Source organism: Sturnira hondurensis, unplaced genomic scaffold (assembly GCF_014824575.4).
Source record: "Sturnira hondurensis isolate 20B ecotype Veracruz unplaced genomic scaffold, ASM1482457v3 Scaffold0004136, whole genome shotgun sequence".
NCBI classification, from domain to species: domain Eukaryota; kingdom Metazoa; phylum Chordata; class Mammalia; order Chiroptera; family Phyllostomidae; genus Sturnira; species Sturnira hondurensis.
Window position 1 is genome coordinate 41453194 of NW_028076767.1, and position 14997 is coordinate 41468190.

The 14997-nt window shown below is 40.3% G+C and overlaps 1 protein-coding gene and 1 pseudogene across 1 annotated transcript in view; both read left to right on the plus strand.

The window, feature by feature from the left end:
• The window catches only part of OLA1 (Obg like ATPase 1), a 167684-nt gene that overhangs the window by 20159 nt on the left and 132528 nt on the right, over positions 1–14997 (plus strand). The window lies entirely within an intron of this gene.
• On the plus strand, positions 4869–14899 carry LOC118985832 (E3 ubiquitin-protein ligase RNF220-like; annotated as a pseudogene).

The following is a 14997-nucleotide window of genomic DNA, read 5'->3' on the forward strand; positions in this document are numbered from 1 at the left end:
CTGTACACCAAAAGGCTGGGGATTCGATTCCCAGTCAGGGCACAAGCCTAGGTTACAGGTTTGATCCCTAGTTGGGGCATGTATGGGAGGCAGCCAGTCGATGTTTCTCTTTCATATTGATGATTCTCTCTCTCTCTCTTTCTTCCCTTAAATAAATAAACATTTAAAAAAAATAAAAAATGAGCTTCACTAACTTTTTAAAAAAGCAAAGAGAGAAAACAAATAGAACTATATGTTGGTTTGTGTCCTGTTAACTGCAAAAGTGAACTGAAAACAGTAATTTTGTGAAAGACTAGAAAGGTTTAGGTGAAGGCTCAGGTTAAGACTGCACTTTATGGCAAAATTATGAGAAAATTAATGCAAACAAATTAAACAAATTAGAGGTAGATGCCAGCTGTGGTCTGGTTTAGTGTTTTTGTTTGTTACTGGTCCTTGATTACATACCCATAGCAATTGAAGATGAGCATTTAGAAAATTTTATGTCAGTTTGACTAATTTTTTTGTCATTTGAATTTAATAAAATTGTGCTAGTTTTTGGTATGTCTTTTAAAAAATTCATTTGCCTAGTAATTTATTTTTGTTTTATTTTACAAAAAAGTCTGTCACAGACAGTGTGAAAAGCACTGATGTAGGTAACTTCACTTTGGTTAAAGGTCTGGAAACATTTTCTGAAAGGGTTTGTGGTGCAGGGGAAGCAGAAGGCTATGGGTAGGGGTGGAGGTAGTGGAAATTCAGTTGTGTAAAGTAGCATTACCTAAAGCCTGTACATTGGCGAGAGCCATTTATTTCCTGACAGTTTTTTTTTAATTGGTTCTGGTGAGTGATGTGAGAGTTGCAAAGCAAGGGTGGAATCAAGTGTGACCCCTGGGTTTCTGTGCTGGGTAGTTGAATGAATCTCATCATTCACTGAGATGTTGAATATAGAAGGAGCAGCAAGTCTTGGGAGAGAGTTGATAAGTTCAGTTTGGGACGGTTTTTGAATTTGGATACCTAGGACATCCATGTAGGCGATGAGGATTGGTGTATCCTGTTGGTACATGAGGAAGTAGGACTGATAGGGCAGGTGAGACAGGGGTGTGCGGGAAAGACAACAGAAGGTTTGCATGTGAGAGGGCTTAAACTAGTAGGTGGAGTAGAGCTTAACGTGGGGTAGACGTGAAACTGGGAGAGGACCGAAAAGTGGGAGGCTCATGTATCTGATTTCCTGGTCAGGTTTGAGAAAGATATGCTGGGTGTAAATGGGGGGTGTGGTTAGAGAGGTACACGCGACTTAAAATTTTGAGAGCAGGAGAAGTTTAGGGTGATGGTAAGATCCTGATAATAGCCTGAAACCATTAATAAATGTAATAAAGCCTTTGGTTTTATTGTCTTTTAATATTATATTCATCCATGTTGTTCTAACCCTTAGAAAAATGAGTTTTGGTTAGAATTATCCATACTTTATTATATTTCAGTCAGGGTAAAGGTATTGTTAGGAAAGGAAAAAAAGCCAGTTAAAGTAGATACCATGCTTTGTTATAGTGATTGATTTCAGAGGTGTTAAACTGTGAAAATACAGGTCCAGCAGAAGTAGTGCCTGCTTGAGTGTGGTTGGTAGAGTAATAATATGGGTGTAATAATTTATAGTGTTAATTTTAACATTTCACCTACACTGTCATATAGTGTGCTTCAATGTGATATTGTTATGTTACAGAGTTACGTGTTTATGGTTTTGTGATACAAAAGGGGTGTTGTTTGTGTTGGACCCTGTATACATCTTAGAATTGATGAAATAGTGTATTATTGAATAATGCATAGAACACAGAATGATATGCTTGTAACTAGAATTTAAACTTCATTGACTTACAGTCAGCAAGAAAGAGTTGTAGGGCTCTGACCTATGTGGCTTAGCTGGTTGGCAGCTGCCTCACAAAGTGAGATGTCACTGGTTCAATTCCCCGTCAGTGTACACGCCTGGGTTGTGGTTCCATCCTCATTTGGGGTGAGTCTGAGAGGCAACTGATTGATGTTTCTCTGTCATATCATTGTTTCTCTCCCTCCTTTCCTTCCCCTCTCTGTAAAAATAAATAAATAAATAAAATCTTTAAAAAATAAAATACTTGTAGAGATTAAAAAGGTAAAGTGATTGCTATAAAGTTATTAAAATGGAAAATTCTTCAATTTGAAATTATGATCTATTTTCATCTTCAGCAATTAGTTTATTAAACATGAGGGTGAAATAAGATTTTTACCTTTTATATTCCTCTTTTAAATTTTTATTTATTTATTTATTTATTTATTTATTTATTTATAGAGAGGGAAAGGGAGGGAAAAAGAGAGGGAGAGAAACATCAATGTGTGGTTGCCTTTCACTCACCCTCTAGTGTGGACCTGGCCTGCAGCCCAGGCATGTGCTCTGACTGGGAATTAAACCAGCAACCCTTTGATTCACAGGCCGGTGCTCAATCTGCTGAGCCACGCCAGCCAGGGCTACAGTTGGAGGTTTTGAGACTTTAGTTTCCCATGCTAGCTCCTTGGGTTGTGAGGTCTGTCTCGCTCCCCAGTTGTTCCTCCCAGTTTATCTGCTTGTGAATGTGGGATCACCCAGTCTACCAGTAGCCACCTTGCTGCATGTCCTCTGCATCCCTGCTGCCTGTTTCTGCCCCTCTTACTGCTCTAGATGAATGTTTCTTTAACTCTTTGGTTGTTGGACTTCCATACAGTTTAATTTTCTGGCAGTTCCGGTTGTTTTTTGTTTTTAAATTGGTTTTTATGTTTTGGTTGTGCAAGGAAGCAAAGTGTATCTACCCACACCTGTATAGTCCCTATACATGCAGTAATTTGTGATAACTGGTGTTATTTTGAAAAATGATTGATTTTTTTCTCTAGGATTTAATGGACCGATGTGACTTCTTTTTACCAGTTTTTTAGAAGCAATATAACTTTATGTTGTTAGATTTTTAAAGCTTTGAACATGACAGGGCTATTGATTTCACTGAATCTTTAGTTTTTGAAAGCTGTCATTAGAAGTTTTGAAGTGGTTTTTCAACAAGAAGCTAAGGCATTTCTGTGCCATCTGAAGGACAACACCTTGGCAGTTTCACTGCTTGTACTGTCAACTTGTTTTAGATAAAACTTGATAAAGTTTTTCAACAGGTACTTAGAGATATGACCTTGTAGGCTGGAAGGAAGTTCTGCTTTCTGAGCTATGGGTCAATTTTATTAGCAATTTAGAAGCATAGGAGGTTAAGATTTATAAAACTGTTCATTATCAAGTATATAATCATATAAAGCTCTAGTAAACAATTTCACATACAGTTTGATTATTTTCAGTTATGTGTATGCATGCACATGTGTGAGGGGTGTTGGTGGTAATGGCGGGATGTGGGATATACTGCCCTGTTCTTTCCTGAATTCTATTCCCTGGTTGGACTTTTAAAGTTAAATTTTCTGCCTGTGGATTAATTTTGAACTTTTTGTGTGAACTTAAGTTATGTTTATTATTTTGCTGTGCTGACTTCAAAAGGGAGTTTTAACTGTCTTACAATAAAAAAGGACAAATGAAAATAACAGCAAAATGACAAAGGCAAGTTAATGAAGAGTGAGAATTAAAGGGAGTGGGGTGGATGGATGGTCAGGAACCTGAGTGCACGGTGACAAATAACTCATACCAAATAAAATATTAAAATTGAGAATAAATTTTACTACTAGCATCATGGCAGCCAAGGCAAAGAGAAAAACATTATGAGTTATCTGATTTCACGTGTATTCGATATACGTGTACATCAGAAGATATAACCCTTCCTAGCTCTGAATTGAAACCTACTACATTTTTGTAGGAGAGACCTGAGGCACAGCTCAGTGCATAGTGTTTTCTGTTAGTTTGCATAAAATGCAGTAATTTGGAAGCAGTCTTTTATCCCTCTTATAACACTTAATAAAAACAGAGGGTATAGAGTTAGATTGTTTTTTTATCCTGAAGTATTTATCTTTTCTCAAGTATTTACCTATATGGTTTTATAGTAGCTTAGATTTGCAGCTTCAGTTTATACAGGGAATAAAATGTAGGGAATCCAGATGACTGTAGAGTTAGCACTTTTGAATTGATTTTTTAGAGAGAGAGAGGGAGAGAGAGAGAGAGAGACATTGTTGTTCCACTTATTTATGCATTGATTGAGTCTTGTGTGTGCCCTGACTGGGGATTGAACTCACAGCCTTGGTGTTATTAGGATGCTGCTTTAACCAACTAGTTCCCCAACTAGGTTTTAAAGCTACTTTTTCTAGTTATGAACAGGTTTTGGCATTTGTCGTGTTACCAAACCAAAGTTGGGGTTCGGTTGCCAGCTGCCACCAATAGGCAAATTCCGGAGGCAGAGGTTGGTGAGAAAGGAAAGGTTTTATTCAAATGTGGCATAATCTCAGAGAATGGCAGACTTTTGTCTCAAAGCGCATCTCCTCCTTGAAACCCAGAAGAAAACCCAGATGCCCTGAGCCAGACCATTTGGTACTTTCAAGTACCATCCCTTGGGAACCACAGCTGGCCACTGGGTGGTCGTCCAGTCAGTTCAGTTTTTCTCCTGGCCAGTCTTACGCCTCAGACCCTGTGTGGGGCCAATGATGCCATTGGCCATGTGGTTTCTAGTTCCAGGAGGTCCCAAAAATGCACTGGCTGGTGTTTGCGAGGTGGGTAAAAGGGCATCCCTTCCTTGGGGATTGTATTAGTTTTGGGTGTGGGAGAGGCCAGGTTCTTCCTCAAAATGTCCAAATTACTTCACAAACTTGTGTACACTCTGGGAGGGTCCATCCTCCAACCAATCCCTTCTTTTCCCTAGGCTAGACTGATAGGTTTCTCCACTTTTGCACCTGCCCCTGTGGCAGTTCTGACCTCCATGGCCATGTGCCTGACTTCCCCTGATCCCACTGCCAATCAGGTACATGAAGGGGGTAGCAGGGCTTTTATCCCATCCATTAGTTTGCTAGTCTTGCTCTGTCACCAGGAATAGGATGCTCTGCATGGGCCACATGCAGAATGTTGGCAAGGCCCAGCTTGGTTACCTGGACACTGTAGTCCTGCCTGCTGCCTCTGGCAGTTAGTGATCTCTGGTAGCCTCTCCTGTTCCCTGAGGTTTGGCCAGGCTACTGGTATCAGTGGCACAGCAATAATAACGTTAGCATGTGCCTGAATTGTTAGGGTTTTATTTTGATTTCTGGAAGAGGAATGATTATTCAACAACTGATAAATGTTAGGTGCTATGGTAGATTCTTTCTAATATGTCATTCTATTTCATCTTAACATTCTGCAGGATTGGTGTCATCCCAGTTGTACAGATGAGGATGTTGAGAGAGAAAGGTTAAGTAGTTTTCCCAGGGTTGTAGAGCCTATCTTTCTTCTTTGAAATTCTTTCTCTTTCCAGTCTTTCCACCACACCACACTGCTTTTGTACAGTTTTAGATCTGATTGTTTCGCATGTTTAAGATTCACGTGTATGTATGCACGAGTGTGTGTATGAGTGAGTAAGAGAAAGAGAGAGAGGGAGTTAAAATGCTTGGTGTGCATTGTTATTCAGAGAATACCTGCTCTGCACAGTAATGACCTGTAGGCATATCAGGAAATGTTTCTGAAGAAATAGGTGCTATATAATGATTTTAAAAGAATTAGGATATAGTTTTTGTTCTTTTGTTGCCATCAAAGTTCCAGGCTGTGTGCTAAGTGCTTTATGTGAGGAATTTTATTTAATTTCCAGAACACGCCAGAAGTGGGTAGAGGAGATTTGTGGGTTAGGAGATGTGCCCAAGGTTACACAGCTGGTGGATGGTACAGTCAGGAGTAGTACTCATTACGGCAAGTCTGACTCCAAAACCTGCACGGTTGGCCTTTGCACCATGATGACCAACAAAAATTTAATGTGGGCCATAAATGTGAGCTAAGTATGTAATTCAAATTTTTCTGATAGCCACATTAAAAACGAAAGTAAAAAGAGGTGAAATGAATTTAGTAACATTTAATCTAACAAATACTATGGCAACATTTAGTCAATATGAAAAATTATTTATATATTTTTGCTAATAAGTCTTCAAAATATGATGTATAATTTATGCTTAGAGCAGATTCCCATTAGGACTAGCTGCATTTCAAGTATATCAGCCACATGTGGCTAGTGGCTACAGTATTGGACTACTCAGCTCTACATTATACTGGTAGGAAGAAATTTTATATCAAATTGTTGAAGGATTTTTTAATGGAATTGGGGTGGAAGGGGAAATAGGTGACTTTTCTTTTTACATTAGACTATTGGCTTTTTAAAAAGTGAATAAGTAGTCTGATTTTTAAAACATGAGAAAATGTCTAATTTAAATACCAGTGTAAGGTATGTAAATGATTCAGATAAAATTCTCAAGAGTTCTATACTGAAACAATGGGGAGATGGCTTTGGCTTAGAATCTTGTGATTCAGCTGCCATCAGCATCTATTTCTAGCTCTGTAAAATGTTTGATTTTTAAGCTATGATAATCAGGATGGTTCTGCCAGTATGACTTAGTGAAAGAGTTTAACTCTCACATACGGGGAGGGAGGGGCACACAAAATAACCTGGAATTATCTTCTGGAGGGCAGGTTCCTTGGCTTCCCCTGCTAGGTGAGTGTTCTAGGAACCCGCTTGTGTCAGTGTACCACAGAGACTGCATTAGGCTTCAGTGAAATTTTTAAAAAAATTTATAAGTTTATTTTTGAAATTATATTTTATGATTATGCTATTACAGTTGTCTCAGTTTTCCCCCCTTTGACCCCTCCACCCAGCACCACCCCTCAGGGAATCCCCACACCATTGTTCATGTCTGTAGATCATGTGTGTAGGTTCTTTGGCTCCACCGTTTCTGTACTGTACTTCACATCCCCATGGCTATTCTGTAACTACCTATTTGTCCTTCTTAGTCCCCTCACCTCTTCACCCATTTCCCCACACCCACCTACCATCTGGCAACCATCAAAATGTTCTCTGTATCTGTGATTCTGTCTCTGTTCTTGTTTGCTTAGGTTTTTTTTTTTGATACAATTGTTGACAGATATGTATTTATTGCAATTTTATTGTTCATAGCTTTGATCTTATTTTTCTTAAATAAGCCCCTTTATCATTTCATAGAATAGTGGTTTGGTGATGATGAGCTCTTTTAGTTTTTTCTTGTCTGGGAAGATTTTTATCTTCCTTTGATTCTAAATGATAGGTTTGCTGGATAGAGCAATCTTGGTTGTAGGTCCCTGCTTTTCATGACTTTGAATATTTCTTGTCCAGTCCCTTCTAGCCTGCAAAGTTTCTTTTTAGAAATCAGCTGACAGTCTTGTGGGAAGTCCCCTGTAGGTAACTAACCTCTTTTCTCTTGCTGCTTTTAAGAGTCTCTCTTTATCTTTAACGTTTGGCATTTTAATTATGATGTGTTTTGGAGTGGGCCTATTTGCATCCATCTTATTTTGGACTCTCTGTGCTTCTTGGACTTGCATGTCTATTTCCTTCACCAAATTAGGGAAGTTTTCTTTCATTATTTTTTCAAACAGATTTCCAATTTCTCGCTCTTCCCTTTCTTCTTCCTATACACTGATGATGAGAATGTTGGAAAGCTTGAGGTTGTCTCAGAGGATTGTCCACTATTCTTCTCTTTTTTCTTCTTGTTCTGATTGGGTTGTTTTTTCTTCCTTATGTTCCACATCATTGATTTGATTCTCGGTTTCATCCATTCTACTGTTGTTTCCCTGTAAATTATTTTTTATTTCAGTTAGTGTATCATTCATTTCTGTCTGGATCTGTTTTATGCTGTTGAGGTCCTCACTAAGTTCCCCAAGCATCCTTACAACCACAGTTTTGAACTCTGCATCTGATAGTTTGTTTATCTTTCTTTTGTTTAGTTCTTTTTTGGAGTTTTGATCTGTTCTTTCACTTGGGCAATGTTTCTTTGTTTCTTCATTCTGTTAGCCTCCCTGTGATTGTTTCTGTGTATTAGGTAGAGCTGCCATGACTCCCTATCTTGGTAGCGTGGCCTAATGTAGGAGGTGTCTGTAGGGTCCTGTGGCACAGCTTCCCCTATCACCCAAGCTGCGTACTCATTGTGCATCCTTCCTGTGGGCTGAGTACACTCTCCTCTTGTAATTAAGTCTTGATTGCTGTTGGCAGGTCAGTGGGAGGGATTTACACAGACCTGCTAGCTGCAAGCACTGGCTGTCACCACTGACCACCAACTCCTGCCCTCTGTAGAGGATCACCTGTGCGAGGGCAGGGTAGTGGTGCTCTGACATGGTCCATAGCTGTCCACTGGCAGTGCAGGCTCTAGGATTTCCCAGGTGGTACAGGCCAAGTCAACGTCCACCTGTGTTTTGGCTGGGGCCACCCTGCCTGAGCTGTAAAGCAATCTGAGATGACTGCTGCTTGTGCTGGGCTTAGAGAGTCTCAGGAGAAGAAGGCTGTGAATCTAGGCTGGCTGCTGCTAGTGCTGGGCCTGGAGTCACCTAGCATGAGATATAGACATTGGCTCACTGAGGCCGGCTCTTCCTAGTCCGATAGGATTTGGGAAGTTTTGAAGCATGCACTAAGACCAGCCATTCTGATGGAAAAGCCACTGTTAACAGCTTGGGTGGGCTGAAAAGTTGTTTGGGACGGATCCCCAGGGCATCTCCAGGGTGGGGCAAACAGTATTAGCCAGGTTGATGGAGTCTCAGCTATGACTCCTGCCTGCTGGCTCTGTGGCTCTGTGGGGTGGAGGTTCAGAAAAGGAACAGTGGCCTCTGCCCACCTTTCTGTCTGGAAGAAAGCTGTCCCTTACCTCCCACTTTGATGCTAAACATTTCACTGTCTCTTTATATGTTACACGTGCCTTTCAAGGTACTACCCTGGTGTTAGAACTCAGAGGGAGTGAGTCCTAGTAAGTCTGTATGTGGGTTCTTTAAGGAGAACTGCTTGGGACTCCTGAAGTTTCTTCTACCAACTTAATCTCCACTGGTTTTTGCAGCCAGAAATTATGGGGACTTAGCTTCTTGGCACTAGAACCCTGGGTTGGGGGGTATGGTGTGGGTGTGGGACTCCTCACTCTTCAGATATCTCTTCTGAATTTTTATCCACCACAGGTAGTTGCGGGGCCAGCATGTTTCGTATCTCCAACCACCTACCAGTTTGGATGGAAGTGGTTTTTGTAATTAATGGAAGTTGTTAGACTTCCATTCAATTTGATTTCTAACAGTTCTGAGTGATGATTGTTTTGTATATTGTGATTTTGATGTTGTACAAGGAGATAAGCTGTGTTTACCTATGCTACCATCTTGACTGGAAGTGCCAGAAGTCTTTTATAAGAATTTATTTGAGCCAGTCTGAGAGTGGATTTTTAAAAAGTTCTTTCATTATGTTTGCCCATTTCATGATGGGTGATTTATGAGCACAACTGCCCACACTGCACTGAGTGTTCAGCAGTTTTTGACCAAAGAAATGGCATGAACCCCCCTCATGCTCCACCCACTCTATTCACCCAATATTACCAACAACTTTGAACAATTATGAACAACTTTGTTTTGTTTCCCCCAATGGAGAGTCCTCAATGGGAAACATTTTGCTGAAGTGGAAGCGGTGAAACAAAAAACCAACAGAAGCACTAAAAGGCAACAAAATTGATGAGTTCAAAAACTGTTTCGAGCAGTGGAAAAAAAGGTCTCGATAGGTGTATTGCATCAAATGGAGAGTACTTTGAAGGTGATTGATGTCCAAATGTAAGAATAAATACACAATTTCTTATAAGTAAATTGTGGGGGGGTTTTTTGGTCCCCACTTGTACATAGTGGGTTTAGTTGTTAAAGAAGTTACTTCTAGCCCCGGCTGGTGTGGCTCAGTAGATTGAGTTCTGGCCTGTGGACCAAAGGGTTGCTGGTTCGATTCCTAGTCTAGAGTACATGCCTAGGTTGTACCCAGTAAGGGGTGTGCAAGAGGCAAACACACACACTGATTTTTGCCTCCCTCTCTTCCTCCTTCTCCTCCCCTCTCTCTAAAAATAAATAAATAAAATCTTTTAAAAATAAAGAAGTTACTTCCTTGATTGTTCCCATGCATTGAGTTTTTGTGGTCTTATACTTGCATTTCTAAGGTATCTTAGCTCGCATGCATGTGTCGAGGGAAGAAGGGAGGGCTGAAGGGATGGCAAGATGGCCCTTATACCTCTTTATGCTAATAACTGATTTCTTTGTGCCCAATTATGTCTTCCCCATTCTGTCCACTCTCCATGAGGGGATATTTTCCAGCTTACTCTTCTTACCCTGGTTGCCTGACTAAAGGAGCCTTATCTTTGTCTGTGCCAGAAGGAACCAGAATTTGGCCACCTAACCTAAGCTGGACTTTGAATGATGAAAAGATTGAGGGACTTTCATTGAGAATTCAGTGTTTTGTTTCACCTGGATTTTTCCTCTGGAGTAAGAATGATGATAGTGAAAGAAGCAGTCTTCTAAATTTTTCCTAGCAATTTCATTATCTTTACACTAATTGTTTTAATATGTGCAATGCAGAGTCACCTAAACAAAATTACTTTGTTGATTTGTCAAAGCAAAGGGAAACCCTTGCTAGTGATTCCAGTCTTGTGTGGTTTGAAATATAATCAGTAGCCATGTACTTGATATGAAAAATTGTTCTCTTATACCAGATTGAATTATATGCAATTAGGGTACAAAACCTTGTGCTTTAGAAAAAATGAGTGCCATTCCATAGTGCATATAAAATTACCATTATTTGTTTACATCCTTTCCCTTCATACCTTGTGAGTAGACAGTTTAGGTTTTATCAGATTTCTACCTTTTTAAAAATATTTTATTTATTTATTTTTAGAGAGAGGGGAAAGGAGGGAGAGAAATGTCAATGTGTGGTTGCCTTTTGTGCTCCCTACTGGGGACCCAGGCATGTGCCCTGACTGGGAATCAAACCAGCGACCCTTTGGTTTGCAAACCAGCACTCAATCCACTGAGCCACACCAGCCAGGGCTACCTTTTGATTATAAATGACCAAACAGATGTTGTTACTTAAAAAATATTTATTGTATTGAAATATTTTAAATGATATTGACTTATTACAAACAAAATAGGAAATAATTCAGGTGTTCATAATAAAATTTCCTGTTTTCCTTTGTTCCCAGTCTCCAGAAGGTAATGGTTTCTTCCCTTCCCCTTACCTTCCCTTTCCTTCCTTTTTAAATTAGAAAGAATATATGCTTATTTTTTTCTCCTGATTACATGGACGAGTTTAGCTGCTATTTGAATTTGCTTTTTAATCTTTATTTTCCTAAAAAAAAGTCTACTTCAGTAAATACAGCATTTCAGTTTTGGGAATAACTATTAATAGTACTGTTTGATTTTGATGTCATCTCTTTTTATTTTGAAAGATCTGTCCAGTTTTACAGTTCTTAAAAATACTTCTCTCTTTCCTGGGGGCCCCCAATATGATTTTAAGGTGTTCACTGGTTTTGCTTATATCTTGGCCTTCACCCTCCTTAATTAAACTGGGCAGACAAGTTCTTACCAAGATACAACTAAGACAATCTACGTAGAGAAGATGATTTGTGTGCAGATGGTTAGAATTTTTGGCCAGGACAATAAAAGACCTCATTTCTTCTCCTTTGTTATTAATGACAGATGTGTCTTCATTCTGTTTTATATTACTGTCCCCCTGTATCTGTTTGAATTTATGTATAAACTGCGTAGAGCTTTGACAGTAAGATTCCAGAGAGCTTCTTTAGTTTGTTGCCATGTTTGCTAAAAAGAAATGAAAGTAGCTCTGGTGGAAGAAATAGGTTTTAAGTTGCCTTTCTAGTTTATATGGAATTGTAGCCCTCAAGGCCCTACAACTTTATTGAACTGCTAAATGAGAAGGTAAAAATACCTTCATTTAATTGCCACCCCCCTTAGGTTAAGTTGGGTGTTTATATGTTTTGTAAATCACCTTTAATTACCACAAACATAAATTACTGTTTTCCACAGCCCATCTCCCCCTCTCATAAGCCAGTCCTTTAAAAGTTTAAAATGAGTCACACATTTTTGTATAGACACAAATTGCCAATATAAAGCTGTCTTTGATTGTACCCTAAAATAACGGAGTTTTTTTTCTTTGGGTCCTGTAATTTTCGTTTCAGCAGTATTTATTAAATTAATCTAGTATTGGATTGCAGTAAACAATCTGACCAAAAAACATGTTTTCTTTGTTTCTTCGATACAAATTCAATGGTTTAAGTAATTATGCAGTGGTTCTCATCTACATATACAATGCATTCTATTAACCAGCTCTGTTTACTGTGGAAAATGTTGTAGCAGTAGGAGATAGTTCCTTCTCTACTTTGCATTGTGATATTATATGAAGCTATTTAATCTACTAGCCATTTACAACTTAATTGCTTGAACATATCCTCATATTCATAGTGGTCTTATATATACTTAGGTGCATGGAGCTTTCTCATTTTTTTCTTGAATGTCTTTTCTGACATATTTTAGAGGTCTTGTTTCCTGTCTTTGCTCGAAATAGCAACTATATGGATTCTTTTTAAAACTCTTCTCACTAATGCGTTGAAATTACTCAGGGATGTTAGGCCAACTTCTAAGGTCCTGGAGAATCTCTTGATCTTTAGGCTTCAAATTTTTAAACTGTACTCTTCTTAGTTGTCAAAACACTGTCATTATGTTAAGCTAAAAGTGTAAGTATTGAGACTCATTTGGTTTTGAAAACCAGTGCATTCATTGTTATACTCAACTTGCATGAATGAAATCAGATGAACACTTGTGTTTTATTACAATGAACCTTCAATTTCTTTGTAACTTGTCCTTTTGCAAATTCTACACTGACACCCTTAAACCACTCATTGCATCCCAGGTACACTTTTCGTACATCAGTGACTTGTCACTTTGAGCTTATGGGTCGGTAGTGTCACCTGCCAGCCTGGGCATTTGAAGGAAAGGCAGGGCTTCTTCTGAGGGCTACCAGCTGTGTGGCAGCACTGGTCTTTTAGAGCCCTAAGTTTCCTCTTCTTTGCATTGGTGAAGTCCTAGTGTCCCCTCAGAATTCCTGGACTGGCCCTGAGCCTTGAGTTTGCTCATCCGGATCTGTAATGTCCTCTTCCTGGTCCATCTTCTCCACTCCAAGTCTGCCTTTGCTGTCCTTGCTCCCTCTGTGGGCTGGAAGGAGCACTGCCCACTGGCCTGGATTTGGGTGACTCAGCTCTCGCCATAGTACTTAAACCCATTGCGCCACCAGACCTTTAGGTATTTTGCACTTCACATAGGTAAGGAGTTGGCTCAGGGGGAGGTGGTTTATTCCTCTTCCCTGGAACATGAGGTGAAAGGGACAGTTGTGTCCACCTTCCCTTCCGGCCAGTTGTTCTGAAGGTTTTCTTTCTTCTGTCAGGTTGTCAGATGGATAGAACTGAAACTATGGATTATACGTTAATTAAGTGTCTGCCATTACAGAGTAACCACAACCAGTGGATTAAACACTAATTTATAGCATTCTGAGAATGGTGTTCTTAGTCATCCCCCCCAACTAAATTTATTTATTTATTTATTATTATTTTTTTGCTTGTTTTTTTTTTCTTTTAGAGGTGGATTAAGTTTATTTAACAGGTTGTCAGCAGATCCTAAAACACTCAGGTTTTTTTTAGCCAACTAAATTTATTGTTCAAAGTTTAATAAAGCACTAGTGGAAAAATGCAGGGATTACACATGTTCCACCCATTTTCCTAACTTGTTTTTTCCATCTTTGTATATACAGCTGGATTCTGATTTGTGTATTGTGGGTGACATGTTTGGAAAGAACTCAAATTAAAATAATTTTGAGGACCAGCACCAACATGAGGGACCCAGGGTGCTGGATGTCAGGCCTGGGACAGCACCATGAGGTGGCCACAGGGTCTCCTTAGAGCAGTCCCAGGTGTCAATGCCTTGGGCCTGGAGTGGTTAGTCAGGGGAGGGAACAAACCTTCCTGCAAGTTCGAGCCAACCGGTAGACCCACTGGAATGTTGCGACTGGGAAAATGAAATGGACGAAGCAAGATGGAGGGCAGGTATGTCCCCTGTGCCACCAACACCTGGCAGGATTGGAGCAGGAGATGAGTGGGCATGTGGAGCATTGCCTTTCCAAGAGGAGAGGCTCCTGCATGTCTGAGAATGATGCTGTGGACAACAAGCATGAGCATAGCAACCACTCTGGGGGGTATGAGTGGGTAGGGTAGAAGCGGACCACATGCAGCACCAAGGAGAAGCCAGACAGTGATGCTGACTTGGATGGGGATGACACTTCCCATGTATTATGGGAAGCCACAATATGTGGAGGCTTACGTCATCCCCTCCTCAGATGAGGAGTCTGGTGAAGCCAAGGAGAGAGAGAGGCATGTTACAAATGACTCTCTCTCATTCTGGGAGCAGTCCTAAATGGCAGCCCTCCCAGCACACATGTCACACACTGGCTCTAAATGGGCAGTGATGACATGCCATCTACCAGCAACAGGGAGAGCAACAAGCAGGAGGCCAGGCAAAAGATCTGCAAGAATAGTGACATCGAGAAAATAACCGAAGAATCAGCTGTGACCATATTTAAGGCCCTGAAGGCTCAAGTCAGGGAACTTAAACAGTGGCCATCTGGTGTCATCTGCATGAACTCATACTCAATGACCCTGATGTCTATCTATTGTTGGCATGTGCACTGTGAGGAGTGCTGGCTGTGGAACCTGAGTCCCCAGAAGCTCTGCCCTCAATTCAGCACTATCACAGCACCCCGAGACATGTGGAGAACCTACTTGTGACCTAGCCATCCCAGGCAGGCCTTGTCTCAGGCAGTCTTGCTTGCCTGCTTCTGTGATGAGACCCTATCCCCTGTATATACTTGCACACAGTTTCCCCATGTCCATACATGTGTGAGTATATGCACATGCACACACACAGGTCTCTGGAGCCAGAGGCCCAGGCCCTGCTTGCTGGCTCCCACCAAAATTGGGGACCATACCTTTTCCCAGTTCAATTCCCAA